Raw genomic sequence first — 26,341 nt, forward strand, 5'->3', positions numbered from 1 at the left:
GCATCTAGGAAATAAGCATTCCTGGACGCGAGGCAGAGGGAAATCAGCCTTGATAAGTCTTTCTCCTATTAAGTATTTTTTTAAAGCTTACCTGGGCTGAAGGGAATATTGTGCATTGAAAAAACATATCTTACATTTACCTTTCTGTATAAACACAAAGTGTAAAATAGCTAAGTTTACATTATGGAGCAAAACACTCAAAGATATGATTAATGAAACAAAGAGATTAAAAAGTAAAAAAAGAGTTTTATGTTACATGTGTATCAGGGCTGTACATTTTCAGTCTTCAATAAATTTGGGGCCAATTATTTTCCTGCCGTCGATAAGCTGCAACGCAGTGAAACTTGCCCGCTGGCAAATAACGCCAATGTGTTGATCCCTCTTGTCTTTCGTCGTTTATTGCTTCTTGCTTGGATTATTACTGGATGCCAAGTATTGCAACTGTCACAGCTCTTCATTACCCCACTCTCTCACTCATTGTCCACACCAAATGTTTACTTTATTCCTTTTGATGGTTAATTGCCTCTGTATAAACTTCTGCAAGAGTTTTTGGAAAGAGAAATGTTCATTTAGGCAAGTTTAGAAAAATATGTCTTGTCCAGTGTGGGGTGGGGGGGTTAACTTTTAAAACATTTTTCCAACACTGGTCTGTAATATCAGGGATTTCTATTATTCTATAGACTTTGTTAATTGTTGCCAGTATAGTTGCAAGTTATACAGCATTTCTCTTATTTTCTTGGGTGCAAGCCTTTTACGGTAATGAACATTTTTCTTCAATTTGCAACATCCTCCCTGTGAACAGAGAATTTTAACATGTCATATTTTGTCTGCATGCAGTCTGGAAACATTCTCAAACGTATTGAGTTTTTGCAACTAAAGTTAGAATGTCTGTGACATGTTGGACTTTGTTGGGTTTAACTGGTCCACTATTGAGAAGTGTGAAAGAGAAATGGAAAAATAAATAAGCGTGATGACCTAAGATCTTGGAGGAAGTCGACCAAACCTAATGATTAAGAAAACTGGGGTTAATTAATGGATGCCTACTCTAGGGCAGAGGCAAGGCCTATTGAACCCAATGAAGGAACCAAAACCTTATAAAGTATGGTTACACACTGTTTGACTGAATGGAAATTGTTGCCAATTGAAATAAGGTCCCACATTAAATTCAACCGCTGATAAACGTATTGAAAGACATCAAATTTTGTAATATGCACTGCTTGGCAGGAACTGTTACAATATCTGTCGAACACAAAATAGAAATCAAGAGCTGTATCTAAAGGACATGGGTTCTAGCAAAACGGATCTAGAGATTTCACTTCAGAAACGGCGAATTCTTTGGACAAAATATATCTAAAAAAGCCCAGGTCCACAGCATGTGTGCATTAGTGCAGAGATCATAACTACATCTGGTTTTGGATCCAACTGCATTCAATGATTCACCATCAATGCTTTGATCTCCATCCCTTTAACAAAGTCTACAAAATATGGAGGACTCATCATCCATAGTAGACCATAAACACCTGAAATTGTTTTTGACTATGAACTGGTCTAGACTGGATAAGGGTAACTAAATGATACATCTGTAGCTATTTCTAAAAGGCTTCCTGGTTCATGCAAACTTGTCTCTCAATTACTGGAAGGAATTAAATAGTTCCTCACCAAAGAGATCCACAAGTCTGTGAACCTGATAACTCAACTTCCATATAGGAGAGACAGTACCAGGGAGCTGGAAGTGTTTACAGATGTCACACCAACACAAACTTCCTAGAGGAATATTAAGGAAATGCTGAATGGTCGTCAAAAATGTGGCAGCAGGGTAGAGCCATAAATGACCATTTCAAACTTTATCCGTACACAGTTCTTTGGATTGAGCACCTGATAGTCATCAACCGAAGCTTTAGTTTTCATGGAGAAATCAAGGTAAAGGGTCGTCCCACCAACATTGGACACCGCCAATGCTGAACTATGCTGCCTTGTTCTTCGAACATTATGTTATGAAATGCTAGCCCTTCTCTTTCCTCAGAGAGGCATTTTGTGGATGGCCCATTTAGTTAAATTGAGGATGCAGTTAAGATCACCTTCAGTATATTCGTGTTAGGAACATAGGAACAGGAGTAGGCCATTCAGCCCCTTGAGCCTGTTCCGCCATTCTATTAGATCATGGCTGATCTGTATCTTAACTCCATCTACCCACCTCGGTTCCTTTTCCTTAATACCCAGCCTAACAAAAATCTATCAATCTCAGTTTTAAAATTTTCAATTGACCTAGCCTCAACCAATTTTTAGGGGAGAGAGTTCCAGAATTCCACAACTCTTTGTGTGAAGAAGTGCTCTCTGAACAGCCTAGCTCTAATTTTAAGGATATGCCCCCTTGTTCTGGACTCCCCCACCAGAGGAAATAGTTTCTCTCTATCTACTCCATCGAATCCTTTAATCATCTTAAACACCTCAATTAGATCACCCCTTAATCTTCTATACTCAAGGAAATACAAGCCAAAAAGGAATTGGATAAATACTTGAAGGGAAAAAATTTGCAGGGCTATGGGAAAAAGTGGGGGAATGGGACTAATTGGATTGCTCTTACAAAAGTTGGCACAGGCTCGATGGGCTGAATGGCCTCCTTCTGTGCTGTAACCATTCTATGATTCTATGATTCTAGTCTATGTAACCTGTCCTCATAATTTAACCCTTTTAGCCCTGGTATCATTCTGGTGAATCTGCGCTGCATCTCCTCTGAGGCCTTATATTCTTCCGGAGATGCGGTGCCCAGAACTGAACGCAGTACTCTAAATGGGATCTATCCAGAGCTTTATAAAACTGTAACGTAACTTCTAACCCTTTGTATTCCAGCCCTGTTGAGACCAAGGCCAATGTTCCATTAGCCTTTGAAATTATTTTTTGTACCTGTCCATTAGCTTTTAGTGATTTCTGCACTTGGACCAATAAATCTCTCTGCACCTTCACAGTTTATAGCTTCTCACCATTTTGAAAATACTCTTATCTATCCTTCTTAGGTCCAAAGTGGATGACCTCACACTTACCCACATTGAACTCCATCAGCTATAGTTTTGCCCACTCACTTAATCTATCAAAGTCCCTTTGCAACTTTCTGCTCCCATCTACACTATTTACCGTGCCATGTTACTTGGTGTTGTCAGCAAACTTGGATATACAGCTCTCTATTCCTTCATCTAAGTCATTTATAAATATAGTAAAAAGCTGAGGCCCTAGTACAGATCCCTGGAGAACAGCACTAGTCACAATCTGCCAATTTGAGTACATACCCATTATCCCTACTCTCTGTCTCCTACCTCCTAACCAATTCCCTCCTCATGTCAATAGGTTGCCTCTAATTCCATGTGGTCTAATTTTTGTTAACAGTCCCTCATGTGGAACCATATTGAATGCCTTCTGGAAGTCTGCATAAATAACATCCATAGACATTCCCTTATCTACCATGATAGTTACATCCTCAAAAAATATAACTAGGTTTGTTAAACATGACTTACCCTTTACAAATCCGCCCTGGCTCTCTCTGATCGGTTCATATTTACCCAAATGCTCAATCTGTTCCTAATAACAGATTCTAGTAACTTCCCCACAACAGACCTTAGACTAATAGGTCTATCATTTCCTAATTTATCTCTCCTACCCTTTTTAAATAGTGGAGTGTACTGAGTGGTAGAATGATTCACTAAATGGCAGTTTCAGTTAGCAATATATCTGGGCTTATATGACATTGTAAACCAGGACAATGAAGTTTCTAACTGCCAAAGAAATCCTGAAATAAGTTTAATGAATTGAAATCACTTCCGTATGTCCATTTTTTAATGCTTTAGTGTAGAGTAGGTGAAAGATTTTAGGTTAGATGTTAATAAAGAAATAAAAGAAAGAACTTGCATTTATATCGCACCTTTCATAACCTCAGGATGTCCCAAAGCACTTTACAACTAATGAAGTACTTATGAAGCGTAGTCACTGTTATAACGTAGCGAAACATGACAGCTAATTTGTGCATAGCAAGGTCCCGCAAATAGCGATGAGATAATGATCAGATAATCTGTTTTAGTGATGTTAATTGAGAGATAAATGTTGGCCAGGACACTGGGGAGAACTCCCCCGCTTTTCTTCAAATAGTATCAGGGGATCTTTTACGTCCGCCTGAGAGACAGACGGGGCCTCGGTTTAACATCTCATACGAAAGATGGCACCTCCGGTAGTGCAGTATTGTGTCCAGTTCTGGGCACCACACTTTAGGAAGTGAAGGCCTTAGAGAGGGTGCAGAAGAGGTTTACTAGAATGGTTCCAGGGATGAAGGAATTCAGTTACGTTGATAGACTGGAGAAGCTGTTCTCCTTAGAGCAGAGAAGGTTGAGAGAAGATTTGATAGAGGTATTCAAAATCATGACGGGTCAAGACAGAATAGATAGAGATAAACTGTTTCCATTGGCGGAAGGGCCAAGAACCAGAGGACATAGATTTAAGGTGATTGGCAAAAGAACCAAAGGCGACATGAGGAAAAACTCTTTTACATAGCGAGTGGTTATGATCTGGAATGCACTGCCTGAGGGGATGGTGGAGGTAGATTCAATTGTGGCTTTCAAAAGGGAATTGGATAAGTACTTGAAGGGAAAAAATTTGCAGGGCTACAGGAAAAGGGCGGGGGAGTGGGATTAGCTGGACTGCTCTTGCAGAGAGCCGGCATGGACTCTGGGCCGAATGGCCTCCTTCCGTGCTGTAACCATTCTATGATTTTATGACTCCCTCAGTACGGCATTGAAGTGTCAGCCTAGATTATGTGCTCAAGTTTCTGGAGTAGGACTTGAACTCACAACCTACTGACTCAGAGGCAAGAGTTTTCCCACTGAGTACTCAAAAGGTGCCTCTCATAGTTGAAGGAAGTTTGTCAATTTGACACAATGAAGTCCCCTCAGGTGCAGGACCGCAGCCGATTTATATTTTACCAAGCACTTTACCGTTGACAGATTTCAGGATAAAAAGAGCAGTCTACATTAACTGATTTCCGCTTGCTTTACAATCAAAATGTATTTGCATTGGAATAATGCCTTTGAAGTGACCTTTTATATATCAGACAGTAATATGTATTTTTTCTAGCTTGAGGACAGCATGCTGACAGCAACCAAAATTTGGTGACCAGTCACGTCTCAGAAAGTTATTAAAAATATGTATCCTTTCTTAGGATTTGAATTATGACAGATCCTCTATTCATCACAGTGGATGTACCAGAAAAAATGACAAACTAAACCACCGATTGCTATTTTTTTGTGTTTTCGTGGTGCACTTTGACAGACTAATCTCTCTCTGATCAGTCAAGCACAGCATGTGAAAGTCACTGTCCTTTGCTGGGTATTGCATTCCTTTCAACATGATACTCTGCTCTTTAGGTGTGAGTGGTACCACCTGTCCAAATAGTCTGGAGTCTCCCTCAGTTTTCTTTCCTGTGGAAGTCCATGGATAGAATTTCCAACAAAGTCTTTTATGTGACATTGTTAAAATTACTAAACTGATAGTTGCTGTGTTGTTTCCCTGGCATCCTCATCTCTGATCCTTCGTTGCTTCTCCTTCCTTTGGTGTGGAACTGATTGAACGTGGCCAAGCCTTTTTCTCTTTGTCTGAATGAGGGTCCAGGCTTGAGTTCAATATATTGTAATGGGATGAGAATCATGAGACAGTAGATCTTGAGTTTTGAGAGGATCTTCTGTTTCATACCTGTTCCATCACCAGCTTCACAAATGTGTATATTCAGGTTCTTCTCTATTGATCCATTCTGTGTAGCAATTGAACCAAAATAAATGAATTAGGTTACTATTTTCAGAGCTTCCTCCTCCACAGTTATATAAATATCATCTTCCAACTGGTTTCCTATTTACATCCCAATTTTCCATCATTAGTCATCAGTCCTGTGCTTGTGCTGCCTTTATTGCTGTCATCCACAGCTTTCTGCAAGCTTCTCATATTCTTCTCTGCCACTGTGTTGTCATCTGCAAAGTCCAGGTTAGATAATCTCCAACCTAAGTGATGACTGCATTTACTTCTCTCCATAGCAATGGCGGAGACAACCACAGAGAGCATGTCGCAGCACTCAAATGATAAGAAAGCCAAACTGTATGGGTGACTTATGTCTTTATGACAAAGAGATCCAACTTTGCTTCTTCCACTCTGACATAGCACTCAGATTCAGTATGTGTATCGCTCATGATATTTATGGTCTTCAGTAGTAACCCACACAGCTCAGAATCTTCCACATGGATGGACTGTGAATATTATCAATTTCTTCAGTATAATCAGCAGGTGTGTCATTGGTGACACCGGATACTCTGCTGACTCCTCTCTCAACTCTCTCAAATTTGATCTGTGCATGATCAAAATCTAGTTGTCTCATATTTTGGCATGTATTGTGTTTTGATCCTCTTCATTACATCACCCTAAAATCTTTCCCTCAGATAGTTAAAAGACTGCTGGCTGTGGAGTTCCTGATATTGGGTTAAAACATAAGAACATAAGAACGTAAGAAATAGGAGCAGGAGTAGGCCAATCGGCCCCTCGAGCCTGCTCCGCCATCCACAAGGCCTTGACCGATCCGAACTCAGCTTCATGTCCAGTTTCCTGCCCGCTCCCCGTAACCCCTAATTCCCTTTACTTCTAGGAAACTGTCTATTTCTGTTTTAAATTTATTTAATGATGTAGCTTCCACAGCTTCCTGGGGCAGCAAATTCCACAGACCTACTACCCTCTGAGTGAAGAAGTTTCTCCTCATCTCAGTTTTGAAAGAGCAGCCCCTTATTCTAAGATTATGCCCCCTAGTTCTAGTTTCACCCATCCTTGGGAACATCCTTACCGCATCCACCCGATCAAGCCCCTTCACAATCTTATATGTTTCAATAAGATCGCCTCTCATTCTTCTGAACTCCAATGAGTAGAGTCCCAATCTACTCAACCTCTCCTCATATGTCCATATGTGGGGACAGTCGATAGTAATTTTCCAGGCTTAGACTCCCAGCTCCCAAGGTAGTACAATGTGCTGTCTCCCATTTTAAGAGCTGTTCTGGGCTGCATGTGGGCGATCTTTGTGAATCTTGGGGTATAAATTCATGTTGGGCAGTAGCGCAAAATGGGCGAGAGCAAATCGGCAACCCGTTTTGCACTTCACCCGATTTTCTTTTCCATTGACTTCATGTTGTTTTTAGAGTGTCACTGGGTGTGAGCAGATACCTGGTTGAGGTCTCCATTGGAGGCTGGCCTCTGAAGGACTTACATGGGTTTTTTAGTGATTTTAATAAAATGCCTCAAAAGGTCCATGCTCAAATATCCTCCATTCAATTAGCATCTATTTCCTACCTTCTTATGATGTAGTTGGTTTCTGTAAAAGGGAGGGTGAAAATGGCGACTTTGAAAGAGCAGCCCCTTATTCTAAGATTATGCCCCATACAGCCACTATGCTCTGGGCGATGGGGCTTTCTTTTCTTGGCTAATAGTCTTACCAAGGGAAGGAATATTCTGAACCCAAAGCCTTAGAATGGGTAGTGGCCCACCTTTGGGCTGTGGGAGCTCATGGTGAAATAAACCAGGGCAACGGGAAAAGAAGTCTTCAGGGATGTCAATAACATCAACTACTGAAGGACTTTTGGAACCCATCATTCAAAAACAACGGGCCAAAATTTGCTGTAGCAGGGCATCTAACGGCATCTGCTGTTATTTAGACTTGCCCGTGCGCATTTAAGTTTTTAAATTTTTTGCTGAAAGTGTGCACTGATAATGACGCAGCGAGGGAAACAGAGCATCTGGGACCTAATGAACAGGGTAACCAACTGTGTATCTCCCATACCAATCAGATTGTAGGACTGTGAAATAAACAGTGCAAGGACTGAGAAGGAAGTGTAAATTTGAGTGAGTGAATTCAAGGTCAAATCAGGTACAGAAAGAGAAATAAAGAGAGGGAAGAAAGATTGGATTAAAAGAGAGAGAGAGATAAAAGACAGAAAGGAAAAGAAAGAAAAAATAAAATAAAATAAAATATTTAACATTTTTAAAATCTCCACAACAATTAATATCTGAAGGAATGAGACTCCACACTTGCAATTATTAATTTTCAGTGCCTGAGAGATTGATTGGCAGTGATTAACACTTATCATGTCATTAAAAGGGTACTTAGACTTGAAGTGGCGGATTCTGTGGCGAGTTTAGTTCGTATCTACCCCGCAAATCCAACAACTTCACGCCATTCAATACATTTCAATGGTGAGGCAGACAGCGAGATGCCATTCAGCGAAGCCAACGGCGGAGCAGCGCAATTCGGATAGCAACTTTTGGATATCCTCATTTAACCACGCATCTGCCCCTCGCCATTAGCCTCACCGTTATTTTGACAACAATTTCTGGCCCAACAACTTGCATTCATATAGCGCCTTGGTCAAAGAGGTAGGTTTTATGGAGCATCTTAAAGGAGAGATAGAGATAGAGAGGTGGAGAAGTTTAAGGAGGGAATTCCAGAGCTTAGGGCCTAACAGCTAAAGGCACGGCCACCAGTGGAGGGGCAAAAAAGAAATCGGGGATGCACAAGAGGCCAGAATTGGAGAAACGCAGGTATCTCTGAGGCTTTTAAGGCTGGAGGAGGTTACAGAGATAGGGAAGGGCAAAACCATGGAAGGATTTTAACATAAGGATGAGAATTTTAGATTCGAGGAGTTGCCGGACCGGAAGCCAATGTTGGTCAACGAGCACTAGATTTTAATGGGTAGACGACAGTTAAGAGGTGTGTTTGCCATTAAGGCTGTCAACTGTTGGATTGGAGATGGCATGTGAAGAGAGAGTGCAGAGATGAGAAGACTAGACTAAGACATACCTGCTTCAAATTTTACTCAATAAAATTTTTAAGAGAAATACTTTGTACTGAATGTACCATCTAGATCCTCTTAGGCTTCCTTCTCTTTTCAATAAAGTTCAACCACGGTGTATATAACACAACTCACCAGATAATGCTTATTATATATCTCTTTACCTCAACCATTCTTGTTCAGCATAGATAACATTACATTTAAATTCTAACTGCTATTTACCATATGCTATGACCTGCTCATAATTACATACCACTCCTCAATCATTCAAGACAATCCCTCAGCCAGAGATCACCTGTGCACAATCACATCAAAGTGGTTCCACCTCAGATTAGGCGCTATTTTGTTTTTGATGTTTCTTCACTATTTTAAAATTTGAGACTATTATTCAACATATAGATTAAATCATGCTGTGCAATGTCAGCATGCAATCACTTAACATGTTTGTATGAAATTGCACCCTCTGCTCTTTCAACAAGGTCATTAGTTGTTTGATTTTAAATCGATTAATGCCTCCATTAAAATAACAACAGTAACTTGCATTTATATAGCGCTTTTAAGAAAGAAAATCATTCTAAGGCACTCCACTGATTCGTAATCAGAGAAAAATAGGCATGGGGCCAAAGAAGGAGATATTAGGAGGGGTGACCAAAAGCTTGGTCAAAAAGGTGGGTATTAAGAAGGATCTTAAATGAGGAGAGGGAGGTGGAGTGGCAGAGGGGTTTAGGATGGCTGCAAAAGTGGGTCAAAGGGAGGGGGGGGATACACAAGAGGTCAGAGCCAGAGGAATGGAGAGTTCTGGGCGGGTTGTAGTGCTGGAGGAGAGAACAGAGAAAGGGAGGGTCATGAAGGGGTTTAAACACGAGGATTAGAATTTTAAATTGAAGGCGTTTGGGACCGGGAGCCAATACAGGTCAGCAAGGACAGGGGTGATGGGTGAGGGATAGGATACAGGCAGCAGAGTTTTGGATGAGCTCAAGTTTGTGGAGGGTGGAGGATGGGAGGCTGACCAGGAGAACATTGGAATAGTCAGTTTGAGGTGACAAAGGCATGGATGAGGGTTTCAGCAGCAGATGGGCTGAGGTTGGGTGGAGGCGAGCAATGTTACGGAGGTGGAAGTAGGCAATCTTTGTGATGGAGAGGATATGGGGTTGGAAGCTCAGCTCAGGGCTGATTAGGATGTCAAAGTTGCAAACAATAGCAGCCAAAGGGATTTCACACAAATATGCAAATACCATACAGTAAGGTAACACTCCAATATTTTCTGTTTATAACACATTTCATAATCTTTACTGTAATTCGTGTTATTTCTGTTTCCATACTACTATCCTGTTGTATTGATTGAGATGCACCAATCAATAATTAACACTACAAAAGGATAGCTGCATTATTAATCCATGGAAGGAACAAAACAAGGGCCTAGAAACAACTTATAACATAAAGAATTTGCTATGTCAAGTTGATTTGTACATATACTCAGCTGTACCGATACTTTGGTAAAGTCGCACTCTCAGTGGCAGAGCCTCACCTGCCAGGAGCACATACTGAGCTTACGCACAAATACCGCTTTCCATTCTGGGCGAACGAGGCTTTGCGCCCGGAGTGCGTTTTCATAAAATCAGCCCCAGGATATATCTGAGGGGGTGAATTTCCGTGGGGGTTCTCCTGTTGGCCCACGGTAACTTCGGCAGAAGAAACCCAAGGAGCAACAGTGTAAATTAAGTTACGGTGGACGACCAGAGGAACCCCAGTGGAAATTCACCCATGAAATATTTATCTGCAGCTCAAGAAGAGGACGCAGTAAGGAGCAGTATGATTCAGTGGTTATTCTACTTGTGTTTGAATTGATCGTAAACCACTTATGCCATAGTCATTCACTGTTATATGGTCTGGGCATTCATGCCATAAACCGATCATCCTACCCTCCATAATTTTAATACAAAAACCTATTTTGAAACATGAGCTCTGGTGAACGTTCTTTACTGCGGGTATTACTGCATCGAGCCATCTCTAAAAGGCTATATTTCCTTGAGTAATCACACTGACCAGAAGCCTGCATTATGTATACTTACCAAGACAGAGACTGTGCTTAAGCGTAGGTTACGTAAGCTCTCCCACAGGTCATCATTATATGATTCACTGTCAACTTTTAATGCTTTTGTTTTCCATAAAATTTCACGTACCTTATAAAAATGGGAAAAGGATGTTAGCTGTGGAATGGACGCACAATTCTCCCTAGATAGTTGCTACCACAGAAACTAAGCATATAAGGGAGATTTTCTGCTTCAGCACTTGCTGGGAGCACATATTGGGAAAGCCTGTGATTTTCTATCCATTAAAATTAACCATTGAAAAGCCACGGGCCTGCAGGTTGCAATTTCCCTAAATACACTCCAGGCAAATTAAAGTCTCATCTATTATTGATTGAATTATTTTCATTATGGGGTACATGTTCTAAATTGGCACTCACAGTGCAGAGCGTTGCAAAACGGGAGCAAGTATCAGGAATTCGGGCTGGGATGTTAGTATCTCACGGTGTAATTTCAGGCCCCTAGTGTTGCTTAGAGATGGTTTCGAAGGGTAAACCATCATATTTCGACTCTGGGTGGAGTGGGCTTCATGGGCTGAATGATGTTTCTCACTCCGGACTCTCTCCCATCCATTATAACTCAAAGAATGGGCAGAACCAAAATAAAAGTCAGAGAGGCTAACACCCTATTGTCTCTTTAAAAAGAATGAGAATTATTTTTTTTGCCTGTTTAATGCAGACCATTAGACCAGTGATAAATCATTTAATCACTACAACCTTGAAATTATGCCATGCAATATCAGCATTTGAACCACACTCGTCTGAAGTTGCTCTCTCTGCTATTTTAGTGGAGGTGCTTATCTGTTTAAAATAAATACCGCAGTATAAACACCGGGATATACCGGCATGTTTCTGTGCTATAGATTCTATGCAATTCTATGAGTAATGGGTCAAGACCTAAATCTACTGGATTCTTCAGAGTGGAATCCGTGGTTATGTTGGTGGTGAAACAATCAACTTCCAAGATGTGAGGGGTTACTGACAGCTGCTTCCTGTCTAAAGCTGATCCTTACAAATAAATTTTATAATCTGATCACAGGGGTAATATTTCCACAGGAAATAATAGTTTTGGAACATCACAGACCGGCAATTTAGCTGTGCGATATTATCTTAGAAACACTTAACGTGTCAAATTTCCCTGTTTGATAGAAGCACATTAAATGTTTGTAAGATAATTTATTTTAAACTGATTAATGCCTCTGTTAAAATAGCAGTCAAAGGAATTTTAAATCTTGAGTCATTTACTTTAATGAGATAACGCCTTTGCTATAAGTGCAGAGAGAGGGATTTCAGACAATGACAATGTGTTTATCCGCTAATCTCCCACACTGTGATTTCAGGGACTTGGGGATGAAATTGGTCATCACCATAGCGTGAAATGGGCTCACAGCGAATCAAAGTCGATAGAAAAGAAAATTGGGTCTGGTGTAAAACGGGCTGTAGATTTGCTGTGAGCCCATTTCGCGCTATTGGTGGAGACTAATTCACCCCCTAGGTTTTGGGGTTGAAATTCTGATTCTGCACGTGTTAGCATGCGATTTTCCACTCGTTAAAGTAAACGGGCAGAAAATCATGTGCTCTTGAGTGCTGAATCAGAACTTCTACCCTAGTGTTTATATACATTATAATTTCCAGGCTCACGTATCTACAAATCTTTGTAAGATTAGAAAATATTACAACAGAGTACCTGGATAATATAATTAGGACATCAAGAGGATTTGTGGAGCATTTTTTAAAATCAAAATCATAATGGCCATGAAATGACGGTGTGGGATATTAGCACAGAAATGCTTTGTCTGAAATTCCTCTCTCTGCTATTTTTGTGGAGGTATTGCCCATTTATTTTAAACAGGTTGATGGCTCTGCTAAAATAGCAGAGGAAGGAATTTCAAAGAAACGGGTTAACCATTTGTAAGATTCTATCCCATGGAGTAGTCTCAGGGCCAGTGCTTCTCGTTCTGACTTGGAGTACTTATTATGATAAATAATGTGTTCAGTGTGTGTGACTTCCAGATTAAGATTTACATTTCAGAAAAGATGATTTAAAAGGATTCTGGCTATCTTACATACCAACGTTCTGATGTCAAATGGTGATGTTACAGGTTTGGTCCGTCTGTTGGACTTCACTCGACTATTCTAAAACACAAAAATAAAGTTAAGCTGAAATGCGTTTCTTGACACTCTCAATATGCTGTGCACCGTTTCTTTACATAACCAGGCAGTAGTGGATGGGATTGGACTAAAGGGACACAAATTCGTTCTCACACTCTGCTGAGTTCCCAATCTCAGATGTGTTACAGAGAGAGGTCCCATGTGGAGATCAGGGCTCTGATATTAAAATGGAGGCGGGATGGCAGTGGGGGGGGTTGAATGGGCGCGTGGGTAACCTGACCAATAAAAAATGTCTGTTACCCACGCGATTGCAACTGAATTGGTGCCACTTAACGAGGCTTCCGGGTTTGCCGTTGGAAAGCTGCCCAGCGGGCGGACTGCGCACCCGCATCACAGGCTGTCAGCTGGAGGAGCTCTATTTAAACGACCATTGCTCCAAAGGCTTTTGCTGGAACAAAAGCCCAGAAACTACAATGGAGCAGCACAGGGGCAAGGCTGCTCCAAGGTTCATCGATGCCTCACTCCTGGTGCTATTGGACAGGGTGAGGAAGAGGAGGGAAGTGTTTTACCCCGTGGACGGGAGGAAGTGCCCTGCCTCTGCCACCAAGAATACCTGGCTCGAGGTGGCAGAGGAGGTCACCTGCAGCAGCAACATCTCCTGCACCTGGATCCAGTACAGGAAGCGCTTGAATGGCCTAACTAGGTCAGCAAAAGTGAGTACACTTACTGATTCTCCTGCATTCCGTGTTGCACATCACCGCCCCCACCCCTCCCACCAACTCATTCTGCACTTCCTCACCTCCCCATTAGTCACCCCATCACTATCACTCACCCCAATCCTGATCCAATGTGATGGCTCTGTCTCATACTCACCCTCTGATGCACCTCTTTCACGGTCAGCCTCACCCAAAGCAGTGCATTCATTGGTTGGCCACTTCACCATCACTCACTCACACATCTGTTCTTTCTCCCCTTCTAGGAGAAGAGAGCGCAAAATGCACGGGAGAGGGTGAGGACTGGAGAGGGGCCTCAACAAATAGTGGTCCTCACAGACGTGGAGCAGGAGGCGCTGGAGCTCAGCCGCACCCTTGAGTGCTTGTCTGTCGGGGACAGCGAGACTGGCACCCCACAAACGTCTGCTGACACAACTTTAACATTCATCACACACAATATGAATTGATGTTAACAATGCTTGCCATCTTCAGTACCTCAGTATGCTCATTGCAACACGACACATCTGTGATGATGCTTAATATTGCCTTCTGTTCTCTTACAGGGCCTTCAGCGACCGCAGTGACGGCAGAGGGCAATTCCCCAGAGAACCTGCCGGCCTCTGAGGATGCACCATCACATCATAGTGAGCCATCCACCAGTGCCGATACTCACACCTTGGTGGGTCCTAGTACTCAGTTAGTTGAGTTGGCACCTGGTGAGTCACCACACACAAGTGAGCACAAGCAGACACTGGTGGCAGGGGCAGCTATGGAGGGTCCTCTCCAGGTTCTGCTCAGCTGGACGCAGATGCTGAACCCCGGAGGCCATCCTTTAAAAGGAGAATGATCGAGGGACAGCAGCACATTTGTGAGGTACTGGAACAGTGCCCACGCACACTCTCCACAATAGCGCTGAGGATGGAGGAGACCAACTCCTGCATGAGTGGAATGGTGGCACAGGTACGGGAGGGAATCTCTGAGATACTGTCACAGGTAAGTGCGGGAATGTCCGCGATGGAGAGAAGACTAGCCTCCGTTGAGCTTCAAGCACGGCCCACAAATGAATCCATTCAAGCCCTGACAACGGCCGTTTGGACTCAGGGTGAACAACATTCTGCCGCCTTAGACAGGCAGGCAGATACACTAGCAATGGCCTTACAAGGCATCACACATGTCCTCCAAACTGTTGTCCAGCAGAGTGGTAGGAGGGATGTGGCCCTGGCCCAGGGGAGGGATGACTGCAAAAGGGGACATGGAAATGGGGACGCCACTCAAAGTGCTCCCACGTCTCACCCATCACCCCCCTCTCAACCAGTACCCGCAATGCTACCTCCTCACCAGGTGGCCGAGTCTGCTCCTGTACAGGTGCAGGTGGAGCAGTCTTTTGAAGGGCCCTCACAGGCTTCGAAACCCAGAGGGCGTAGGCCCAACCCATCTAAGCAGTCAGGGCATGAACATGAGCAACCTGCCACTACCTCTGCTGCAGCCACGTAGAAGTAGTTGTAAGAGAAAGGCAAAGGTTTGTGAGCATTAAGAGTATGCACAAGGGTATATGACAGATGGTCATGTTTTTCATTTATATTTGTTGTTTGTTAAAGTCACATTGAATGTTATGATTGTCACCACTACTGCCACGCCTTGCCCATTCTTGACTGGCTTTTGTGATAGGCCCCTTTCATGAGGTTCACCACGAATGGCGACACTTGATGCCACCCATTGGGTCACTCTACAGTGGGTGTATGTATAGTTGCAGGCCTGTTTTGTGCAGGGAGGGGTGGGCGGCCTGGTGTGGGCGCTGCTCTTTCCAGGTGGTCTGAGGACTGGACTCTTCACACTTTCTGATGTTAGGAGAACTGTTCACATATCAGTGACTCCCTGGCCTCACGAGCAGCCAGGCGAGCCGCTGCTCTGCCCATGGGTTCCTCCTCCTCCTCCTCAATGTGGTTGGCAGATGTGGATGGGGCCTCTTCAAGCGGCACCCCTCTCTGTTGTGCCATGTTGTGCAGGACACAACACACTACTATAATGCATCCCACTCCGTCTGTGCATATTGAAGCGCTCCCCCAAAACAATCAAGGCACCTAAATCGCATCTTGAGCAGCCCTATAGCATGGTCAATTGTAGATCTGGTGGCGATATGGCTGTTGTTATATCGAAGCTGTTGCTCGGTGATGAGGTTCCTCAGAGGTGTCATGAGCCACGTGTGCAGGGGATATCCCTTGTCCCCGAGGAGCCAGCCCTTAAGGGTGTTCGGTGCGTGGAAGAGGGCTGGGATGTTGGATTCCCTCAGAATGAAGGAATCGTGGCAGCTGCCAGGGAATCTGGCACACACGTGAAGGAATCTTTTGCGGTGGTCACAAATGAGCAGAGCGTTGATGGAGTGATACCCCTTTCTGTTGATGAACAGTCCTGGATCATATTGCTATATGGGTGCAATCGATTACACCCTGCACCCGCGGAAAGCCAGCCACAGAGCGGAATCCCACTGCCCTCTCCGTCTTGACGAGGTCGTCCATGGGGAAGTTGATGTACTGCGAGGCTATGTGAAACAAGCCGTTGGTGGCCTGCCTTATGCACTTGTGTGCAGACGATTGAGAGACCCCGGCGATGTCCCTGGTGGCACCCTGGAATGATCCGGAGGTGAAGACGTTGCGGGGAGTGGTGACTTTGACAGCGACGGATAATGAGATGCCATTCAGCCCAGCCGGGAGCAGCTCGGCATGAAGGAGGCTGCAGATGTGAGCGACTACCTGGCAACTCACTCTGAGCCTCTGTATGCACTGCTCCTCAGAGAGGTCCAGGAAGCTGAGCCTTGGTCTATAGACCCTGTGGCGAGGGTAGTGCCTCCTGCGACGTCGCTCTCTCTGTTGCTGCCCTCTGTGCTTTTGTGCAGGTGCCTGTGGCGCAGCACTGTGTTGTGGAGCTCCAAGTGGTGGAAGTGCACACAGTATCTACCGAGGATGGTGATGTTGCTTGCCCTCAGATCTAGTGGTGAATGCATCCATGCGCCCCCCCCCCTATCCTGATGTGAGTTTGAGGGGGTCCGAAAAATTGTTAAATATGTTTGAACAGAAGAATTGTGAGTGAAAAGTAAGAATTTTCAGTGAATACACAAAGATCTCGCAGCCAAAAGTTTGTATGAAAGAATTGAGTGTCCTGCAGCAAGAACTCACCTTTTCTCCCCATCTGTCAAACAAGCATTTGAATGTTCTACTGGCTGCTGGCTGAAACACGTTTGCTAGAACATGGAGTGTTTCCCACAGCACGGGAAACACGCTGGGGAGGTTTAACAATTGGACCCCTGCCTCAATGTGAACAAAATTAAGTACTTCAAGTATCTAAATAAGTCTCTTAACTATCAACCCGCCGGCTTTAATTGCCGGTGGGACTTCCGCATTCGGAAGGCGTGTGTGCACCCAGACACGTCAGTGGGGAATCTGCGGGTTGGAGCCAGGTTCAGAACCCGTTTGGGATTTCTGCGATTTTCGGAGCCCCCCCAGCCCCCAACGCACCCGCGACTTCACTCGAAAATTGAGCCCCAGGCATCTCCCATGAAAGGATTTAAAATTGGATAGAGACTCTGGATCAGCAGTAATGGCGGCTGGCTTGGTGCAGCTGGCTCATCCTACCGTCTCAGCCATAAAAACACAAGAAAGCATCGAACGACAAAAGTCTGTTTAGACAACTTCTTCCAGAAACCAGGTATAATCTACAGTATCCTGGACTCTACCCCACCCGTTTAAACTTCCTGAAGGAAAGTTCTGTACAAATACTCACTGCTCCCCAAAAGTACTCGTGAAACTCCAGAATATCTATCCATTCCCACATCTCCTGGCTGGCTGCTCTCCGAAGCCAACAACCTCCTTTCCCAGGCCATATCACCACAGGAATCATCATGTCCTATGGAGTATTTGACCAACTAATTTTCATTAACGGATTGAATTCAGAAACTCAAAGCAAATTGGTGGCATTTGCAGACGATATCATATTGAAGGGATTTATTCTGAGGATATAGCTCAGAAATTGGACAAAATACGCAAATGAGTAGAACAATGGCATGGTCAGCACTATGCCTTTAAAGGTGTTCCATTTGTCCTCTACTGAACAATCTCTGCCAATCAATTTGTTTAAGTTGTTTTTTATTTCTTTGAAGTTAGCTCTTTTAAGTTGTATACCTGGCTCCTGGTCTTTGGTATTTCTGAATCTCCCTTCATGTTGAATTTAACAATTCTGTGCTCACTGTCCTCCATGGATACCATGACTTCCATTTTCTGTATGTTGTCTGAGCCATTCATGAATAGCAGCTCAAGATAAGAGGTATTTGACCAACTAATTTTCATTAACGAATTGGATAACTCTTGTGGTTTCCCTGACGTGTTGGGTCATAAAGCAGTCATGCATTACATTAACCAACTCTGCCTCTAAACTGCGTGGGTTTTCCTAATTTATATTTGCTTGATTGAAGTTGTCCATAAATATAAATTTCCTGTTCTCACATATGCTTCCTATCCTTTCATAGAGCAAACTGTTTTCCTTCTTGTATTGAACTGATGGTGTGTAGCACACCCCTAATTACCTTGGATATTTTTGTGTTGGAGATGTCTAGCCAGAGTAGCTCATTGTGTAGCTTTCTACCTCCTGCTGGACTGACTTTATTTACTTTCCAAGTGTTCCTGACAATTGGGTAAACCATTTCCTTTTCTGGCCACTGTATCTTTTCTGAACACTCTGAACTTATTATTTATTACAATCCTCCAGAGTTAACCGTATTTCCAATGTTCTAGCTACATTGTAATTCCCTTCTATCACAACAGCCTCCAGTCCTGACATGTATAATGCTTCTAGCATTCATGTATGTACGTCTTATTACAAATTTGCCTCCGTTCATGGATCTCATTGTCAGCCTTATCCTGATCTCCGGTTTATATATATCTCTCTCAGTCAGGCCGAGGAAGGTGTGCCTCTGCCTGTAGGTACATGTCTATGGGTAACAGTAGATGTGAACAGTCTAGGTGAGTAGATGTAGTGCCATTTGTCTGATGTTCTCTTCTTTTCTCCTCTTCCTCTCTCCTCAAGTAACAATGCGTTTCACATTATAATTGCTCCAACTAAAAATATCTCAGCTATATCTTTTGGCCCAAAACCTACAAAAATAACCAACAAAACAGCAGTGAAAATAATCTGCAACAAAAATCTTTACTTCAAATGCAGATTCATATTACAACAATCCAAAATCAATTATGTCCCTTTAAATTCTGACTCCCAGTCTGTGCAGAATATCCTCCCTGCAATGCCTGCTTTATACGGGTGATAGTAATGCGCATTCCTTGCCCAATGAGGATCATGGGAAATTGTCCCATGGTGATTGGAAAATACACTCTTATATGTTTGTTTATTAATTCTTAAGGACTGTCCCATAAGGACAGAGCTCTGTAATATTCGTATCCTTGAGAACCCTTCTGACAATTATAAAGCCATAATAAAAACAAAAAAAAACTTTCAAAGTAAAGAAAGAACTTGGATTTATATTGCACCTTTCACGACCTCAGGACATCCCAAAGCACTTTTCTGCTAATGAAGTACCTTTTTTATTGAAGTATAATCACTGTTGTAATATAGGAAACGTGGCAGCCAATTTACGCACAGCAAGATCCCACAAACAGGAACGTGATAATAACCAGATAATCTGTTTTTTTTTAGTGATATTGGTTGAGGGATAAATATTGGCCAGGACATCAGGGAGAACGCCCCTGCTCTTCTTTGAAATAGTGCCATGGGATCTTTTACGTCCACCTGAGAGGGCAGACTCATCCGAAAGACTGCTCCTCTGACAGTGCAGCTCTCCCTCAGTACTACGCTGGAGTATCAGCGTAGGTTATGTGCTCAACTTTCGTCCTTCCCTCCCAATCAGAGGTGCTGTTTATCCAGTTCCACAGAGGTTGAGCATCTAGAGCTGATTTGTTAGTGTGTAGCCAGCATTTTACCTGCACTGCTACTCAGCATTTTACAGGGAGCTACTCAGAGATGCTCCCAACAGGGACAGCTTTCAAAGCTGTGTATCTATTTTTCAAAATTGAGCTGGATTAATTGTTCCTAAAATGGGGATTTCCTCAAGTTAGATCAACTTTCTTTAAAGGATGATTTCAGCTCAAAGGAACACAAGGGCACAATGGGCTGGAGCATCAACATGCTGCTCCGCCATGTGATGGGATCTGGTTTCCAATTCACTAGAGATACTTTTAGGAGTTCATACTGCTGGCAGCGACCCCTTGGTTGCTGGCAACACAATTGGAAATGTGGGCACTGCTGGTGGGCAAGGTTCGTGCACAGTGCATGCCAAATTTCTTAATGCTACCCCTACTGAGTTTCCGATCTCAGTTGTACTGCCACAATGTGATGCCAACCCTACAGAGAGGGTCACCACTCAGAGTGGCTGCTTTCAGAGTGGGATTGGCACCCACATGATTTAGGTTAGCTACCCAACGGTCTTAACTGCAGATGGTGCATGCAGGAAGACCAAAAAGGATTAAGGAAAAAAATACATTTAAGAACACAAGCAAAAAGAGTCTCATCCTCAGTTTAAAAATGAACCTGTAACCCAGAGGGAATTAAAATAGATTTCCCACTGGAGTTGGCAAGATTGGAATGTCTAGAAAGGTATTAACATGACAGCCCTAGACCGCCTGAAATTCACAATTCAATTGGGAGACTTGCCACAGAAAAAGGTATTTTTGTTATCGATTTTAAAAATATAAGGCCAGAAATTACTGCTGCTAACTGAGCAAATGAATGTTTAATGTGTTCACATGACATTCCTCTATATGCTATTTTAATGCTGCCGTTAACTCATTTACTATAAATAGGTTAGCTCCTGCCAGAGGCATGTCATGTGAAGGTATTAAGTGTTCTCTGCTAATTATCTCAAACAGCACTTTAATTTTCTTTCTAAATTATGATGCCATGATTTTGAAAAGAAAAGTCAAGGATAAAGCCTTTTCCAGGTATAATTTTTAAAGATGACAAAAAGCAACTTCCATTTATATAGCACCCTCCATGTAGAAAAGTATCGCAGAGCACTTTAATAGGGGAAGGAGAGAAAGCGAGGGGAGAAAGATTGGTTAAAATAAAAGTTTTTAAAGAGGCTTTTAAAGGAAGGAAGACAGGTAAATTGATACAGTAGTTGTGAGAGAGAGTTCCTAAAGGTAGGGGTGTAATGGCTGAAAGATCCACTTGGGATGGTGGAGCGGGGGATGGGGGGGTAGGCGAGCGGTAATCTGGAGACAGAAGAATGTTGGATGTGGGCTGGGAATTGAAGCTGGAGAAAATAGCTCAGATTAGATGGAATGAGAGTGTATAGGCATTTTAAAACAAAGACAAAAGCTTTGAAGTTAGAGACTTGGGGGACAGGGAGCCAGTGGCGCTTGGCAAAGAAAGGGGTGACTGGTGATATGTATAAAATTGAGTTGAATAGAGCCAACTACTGGCCAGAGGTGGAACTGATATAAAAAACATGCATCGGCATTTTGGGCAAAAAGTTTGACACTTGCTGCAGACAGTCTCCAGAGTCCTGTTGTTAATACAGATAAAACCCTTACATCGTCTAAGGACTGGGGTGGTTGTGGAAAGTTTACAGGTCCCAGAGACTAAATAGAAATGTCATGAATGCATGGAGAAAATGAAAGCCGAACTTTGAAAATAGTAATGGACAAGTTTGAGGAATATTTCACACCTCAGCAAAATATTACCAACAAAAGACATGTGCTTAATACCAGGGTTCAAGCTCAAGAAGAAAGAATTGGTCAATATGTAATTTAAAAAAAAATTTGTTCATGGGATGTGGCCATCGCTGGCAAGGCCAGCATTTATTGCCTATCCCTAATTGCCCTTGAGAAGGTGGTGAACCTGTTGCAGTCCGTATGGTGAAGGTTCTCCCATGGTGCTGTTAGGTAGGGTGTTCCAGGATTTTGACCCAGCGATGATGAAGGAACGGCGATATATTTCCAAGTCGGAATGTGTGTGACTTGGAGGGGAACGTGCAGGTGGTGCAGTTCCCATGTGCCTGCTGCCCTTGTCCTTCTAGGTGGTAGAGGTCGCGGGTTTGGGAGGTGCTGTCGAAGAAGCCTTGGCGAGTTGCTGCAGTGCATCCTGTGGATGGTACACACTGCAGCCATGTTGCGCCAGTGGTGAAGGGAGTGAATGTTTAGGGTGGCGGATAGGGTACCAATCAAGCAGGCTGCTTTGTCCTGGATGGTGTTGAGCTTCTTGATTGTTGTTGGAGCTGCACTCATCCAGGCAAGTGGAGAGTATTCCATCACACTTCTGACTTGTGCCTTATAGATGGTGGAAAGGCTTTGGGGAGTCAGGAGGTGAGTCACTCACCGCAGAATACCCAGCCTCTGACTTGCTCTTGTAGCCACAGTATTTATGTGGCTGGTCCAGTTAAGTTTCTGGTCAGTGGTGACCCCCAGGATGTTGATGGTGGGAGATTTGGCGATGGTACTGCCATTGAATGTCAAGGGGAGGTGGTTAGACTCTCTCTTGTTGGAGAATGTCATTGCCTGGCACTTGTCTGGTGCGAATGTTACTTGCCACTTATCAGCCCAAGCCTGGATGTTGTCCAGGTCTTGCTGCATGCGGGCACGGACTGCTTCATTATCTTCATTATCTATATGGAGTTGAAAAAAAATGCCAAATTTTGTGATTTAGAATTCATTGCAAAACAGCTTTATTAAAGAGAGAATTGTAGCCATGATAATAGAGCCTGATTACTAAGAGAAAATGGTCCAGCTCCATGATTTCATGAGGTTTATGACACTGAGCCTTGCAACCACGAGTTACAAAATTGAGCCCTGGACCTTGTGTGTTTGATTCATGGTACACCTGATTTTTCCCTGGGTGATTTGGGGAAGAATAAACAGGCATCTCTGCAAGCATGTGCAATCCATCCAGATATAATGATGTAGATAAGACTGAATAGAGCCATCCAGTGGTCAGAGATGAGATGGAGATTTTATATATATATATAAAAACAGCACCATGTGCTCTGAGGCAAGAGCGGATGTTTTGGAATAAAGCTTAAGACATGCTGCAATAGATTACAAACCACAACAATAAGTGAGTAGGAGTTTGTATGAGAGAGGACTGAAGCCATAGGATAGAAACAGCAGTTGAGGAGATGGAGAAATAGTAATATTCGGAGAAAAATTAATTGGAAACGTGCACACAATATATTTTTCAACAGAAACATAAAAATATATTTGCATACCCCAGTTTTATTCCTGTGCAATGATGTATTATTTTTCAATTGTATAATGGAGTTTGTTCTTTCGATCTAAAAATGGAAAAAAAAACTTAATGAATGCACTTCTGTGTGCTTTTAAACAAGGTATTCTCTAGAAACCTTAACTTATGCAACCTTGCTTCTGAAGCACAGCTCATCATCACAAAACAGAAAAAGTCTAATAAGCAGCTGTATGACTCTGCAGTTGATAAAAGTTGCTGTACGGAAGTTGTTCGACACCAATGGAGTTCAGATGAACCTGAGTGAGATGAGAGACAATGGGCCCGATATTAGGAGGGCGGCGGGTTGGCAGCGGGGGGTCGACTGGGTGGGTGGGTAACGCGCCCAGTGAAATCGGGGTGCTCCGCACGCAATTGCAGCTTGATTGAAGATACTTACCTTTGCTTCCGGGTTTTGTGCTGGAAAGCTGCGCAGTGGGCGGACTGCGCACCCGCATCATAGGCTGTCAGCTGGAGGAGCCCTATTTAAAGGGGCAGTCCTCCACTGACTGATGCAGCAGAAAATAGGAAAAATTACAGCATGGAGCAGCCCAGGGGGAAGACTGCTCCCAGGTTTAATGATGCCCCACTCCAGGTCTTATTGGATGGGGTTAGGAGGAGGGGGAGGACAGAGATCGTCCCCCGGCGGGTGGGAGGAAGTGGCCTGCCTCTGCCACCAAGAAGGCCTTGCTCGAGGTGGCAGAGGAGGTCACCTGCACCACCAACATATCGCGCACCTGCATACAGTGCAGGAGGCGCTTCAATGACCTAAGTAGGTCAGCCGAAGTAAGTACACTCCATCTGCCACATCACCGCCCCCACCCCACATCTCCTTCTGCACTGCCAACACTACTCTATTATGTCACTCCTCACACCCACTCAAAACTCATCCTCATCTTACCTGCACTTACTCACCTCGCCAGTACTCATCCCACCACTACCACTCAACCCAATCCTCATACAATCTCATGGCTCTATCTCAGACTCACCCTCTCATGCATCTCTTTCACGGTCAGCCTCACCCAACCTGCACTACCTGAGCTGCATGGCATGCATCACATATGTGCAGTAGGAAGCGTAAGGCAAATGTGTCGTGAGCATGAAGGGGATGCACAAGAGTGTTTGAGGGTTTGTCATGGTTTTTACTTATATTTAATTTCTGATCAACTCACATTACATATTATATTGTCACCACTACTGCCATGTCTTTGCGAATCTTGTCTGGTTTGTGCAATAATGCCCTTTCCTGAGGATCACTATGAAGACCCATAACCGATGCCACCCATTGTGTCACTGCAGAGTGGGTGTAGGTGTATTTGCAGGGCTCTTTTGTGCAGACGACTGAGAGATGTCCGCGATGTCCCCAGTGGCACCCTGGAAGGATGCGAAGGAGAAGTTGCTGAGGGCAGTGGTGACTTTGACAGCGACAGGTAAGAAGACGGTGCTCGGGATAGCCGAGAGCAGCTCGGCATGAAGGAGGCTGCCGATGTCCACGACTACATGTTGAGTGACTCTGGGCCTCCGTGTGCACTGCTGCTCAGAGAGGTCCAGGAAGCTGAGCCTTGGTCTGTAGACCCTGTGGCGAGGGTAGTGCCTTCTGCGACGCATCTCTCTCTGCGGTTGCCCTCCCTCCTGCTGTGCAGGTGGATGTGACACAGCACTGTGTTGTGGAGCTCCACGTGTCAGAGGTGGATGGCGTGGCCGGCGAGGCTGGTGAAGCTGTTCATCCTCTGAGGAGGTCATGACTGTAGCTATGGCGGCCCCCATCTGGAAGATGTACATTTGAGGGGTTGATAAATGTGTCTGGACACCGGGGTAAGTGTACAAGTTGGTGAATTTTATTGTTAGGAGGAGGGTGGTGGAGGCCAAACTTTGTCCAAAGTGACAGAGTGGCCTCCTGTAATGAGTGAGGGCCTCGCCCCCCGACCTGTCAAATGGACCTTTGCAGCTGCCACAGGCTGATGGCTGCAACACGTCCATTTCAACAGGGAGTGTTTCCCCCAGTACGGGAAACAGTCCCAGTTGACTTGAAAATCCCACCCCTCCTAAAATTTCAGGTCAATCAGGTCTGTAAACGACCTGAAGTACCTAGTTAATTACTTCAAGTGGCATCCCACCGGCTTTAATTACCGGTGGGAGTCCCGCCCTGGGAATCCCCGATTTTCGCAGCCCCCCCGCCACGAACGCACCCGCTCGGGGGTGCGAAAATCGAGCCCTATATGTGTGGAGGTCAGTCTCCATTAGAAAGGAAAGAGCTCTTTCCTTATAATGTCCCTCAGGACATCCCAAATTCCTTAACATCCTATGAATTACTATTGAAATGCGGTCACTCTTACATGGGTAAATGAGACATGCCTATTTGCACACAAGAAGGTCCCAATAACAGCAAATGAGATGAGTGACCATTATTTGGTGGTGTTGGATTAAGGAGGAATATTGGCTAGGAAAGGGAGACATCCTTGCTCTTCTTCAAATAGTGCCAAGGGGTCTTTTACATCCACCAGAACCACCAGAACAGACAGATGGAGCCTTGGTTTAGCATCTCATCTGAAGGACAGCACCTGTGACAAAGCAGCACACAGTACTGCACTGGAGTGTTAGCCAAGAGTTTGTGCTCAGGTCTTGGAGAATGTCTTGAACCCATAACCTTCTAATTCGGAGGTATGAATGCTACCAAGCTGGCACAGGCCGCCTCTTGGATACAGCACTTATCCTCCTTTTAATCCAGAACAGCCAGGAAATAGTGTATCAATGTAATTAACAATGTGACAAGTACTATTCCTTGTGCCCGTAGTCTCCAGTTTTCTGCCCACTCAATTTATCCCCCTCAGAAGCATAAAAGGCTTGTACCCGAGATCATCAGACCTCAAGTCCAGCAATTAACCAATTGAGCTACCTAACCCATTCTGAAGCAGTATGGGCAAACTGTGGCTATTTCCATGGTGACACGCTTGAAGAATTTAGAAAGACACCTGGCTTTCCTAGTTTTTTTCCTGACTTATGGATATGAGATTGGCAAAACTGATCTTCTGAGTAGCCTGAGTTCAAATACCATTCAAAAATAAGCCTCCTAGTTCAGAATGATATCCTTTATTATTGTATATTAAGTAATAGACTGCACAAAGACAGCAAGATAATTGAGTTCATATAAATTAAAATTCTTGCTAAAAACCTTGTCTTCTTTTAGACTTGTAGGTAATTTTTGATAGGGTAGCAGTAGAAATTATTTAATGTTTACACTGACTCTGAACTGAAGGTTATTTAATACTAATTTACCAATAGGTAACTCAAAT

General features: G+C 43.7%; 1 long non-coding RNA gene across 1 annotated transcript; it reads right to left on the reverse strand.

Annotated features, from left to right (window-relative positions):
* Nucleotides 1–257: 257 nt before the first annotated feature.
* Nucleotides 258–23,157, reverse strand: LOC137299788 (uncharacterized). Its single transcript, XR_010957985.1, has 4 exons — nt 23,035–23,157; nt 13,015–13,080; nt 10,928–11,038; nt 258–792 (listed from the first exon to the last, which is right to left on the reverse strand). It is a non-coding gene; the product is annotated as an uncharacterized lncRNA (long non-coding RNA).
* Nucleotides 23,158–26,341: the final 3,184 nt, after the last annotated feature.

The sequence above is a fragment of the Heptranchias perlo genome, chromosome 29 (genome assembly GCF_035084215.1).
Source record: "Heptranchias perlo isolate sHepPer1 chromosome 29, sHepPer1.hap1, whole genome shotgun sequence".
Taxonomy (NCBI): Eukaryota; Metazoa; Chordata; class Chondrichthyes; order Hexanchiformes; family Hexanchidae; genus Heptranchias; species Heptranchias perlo.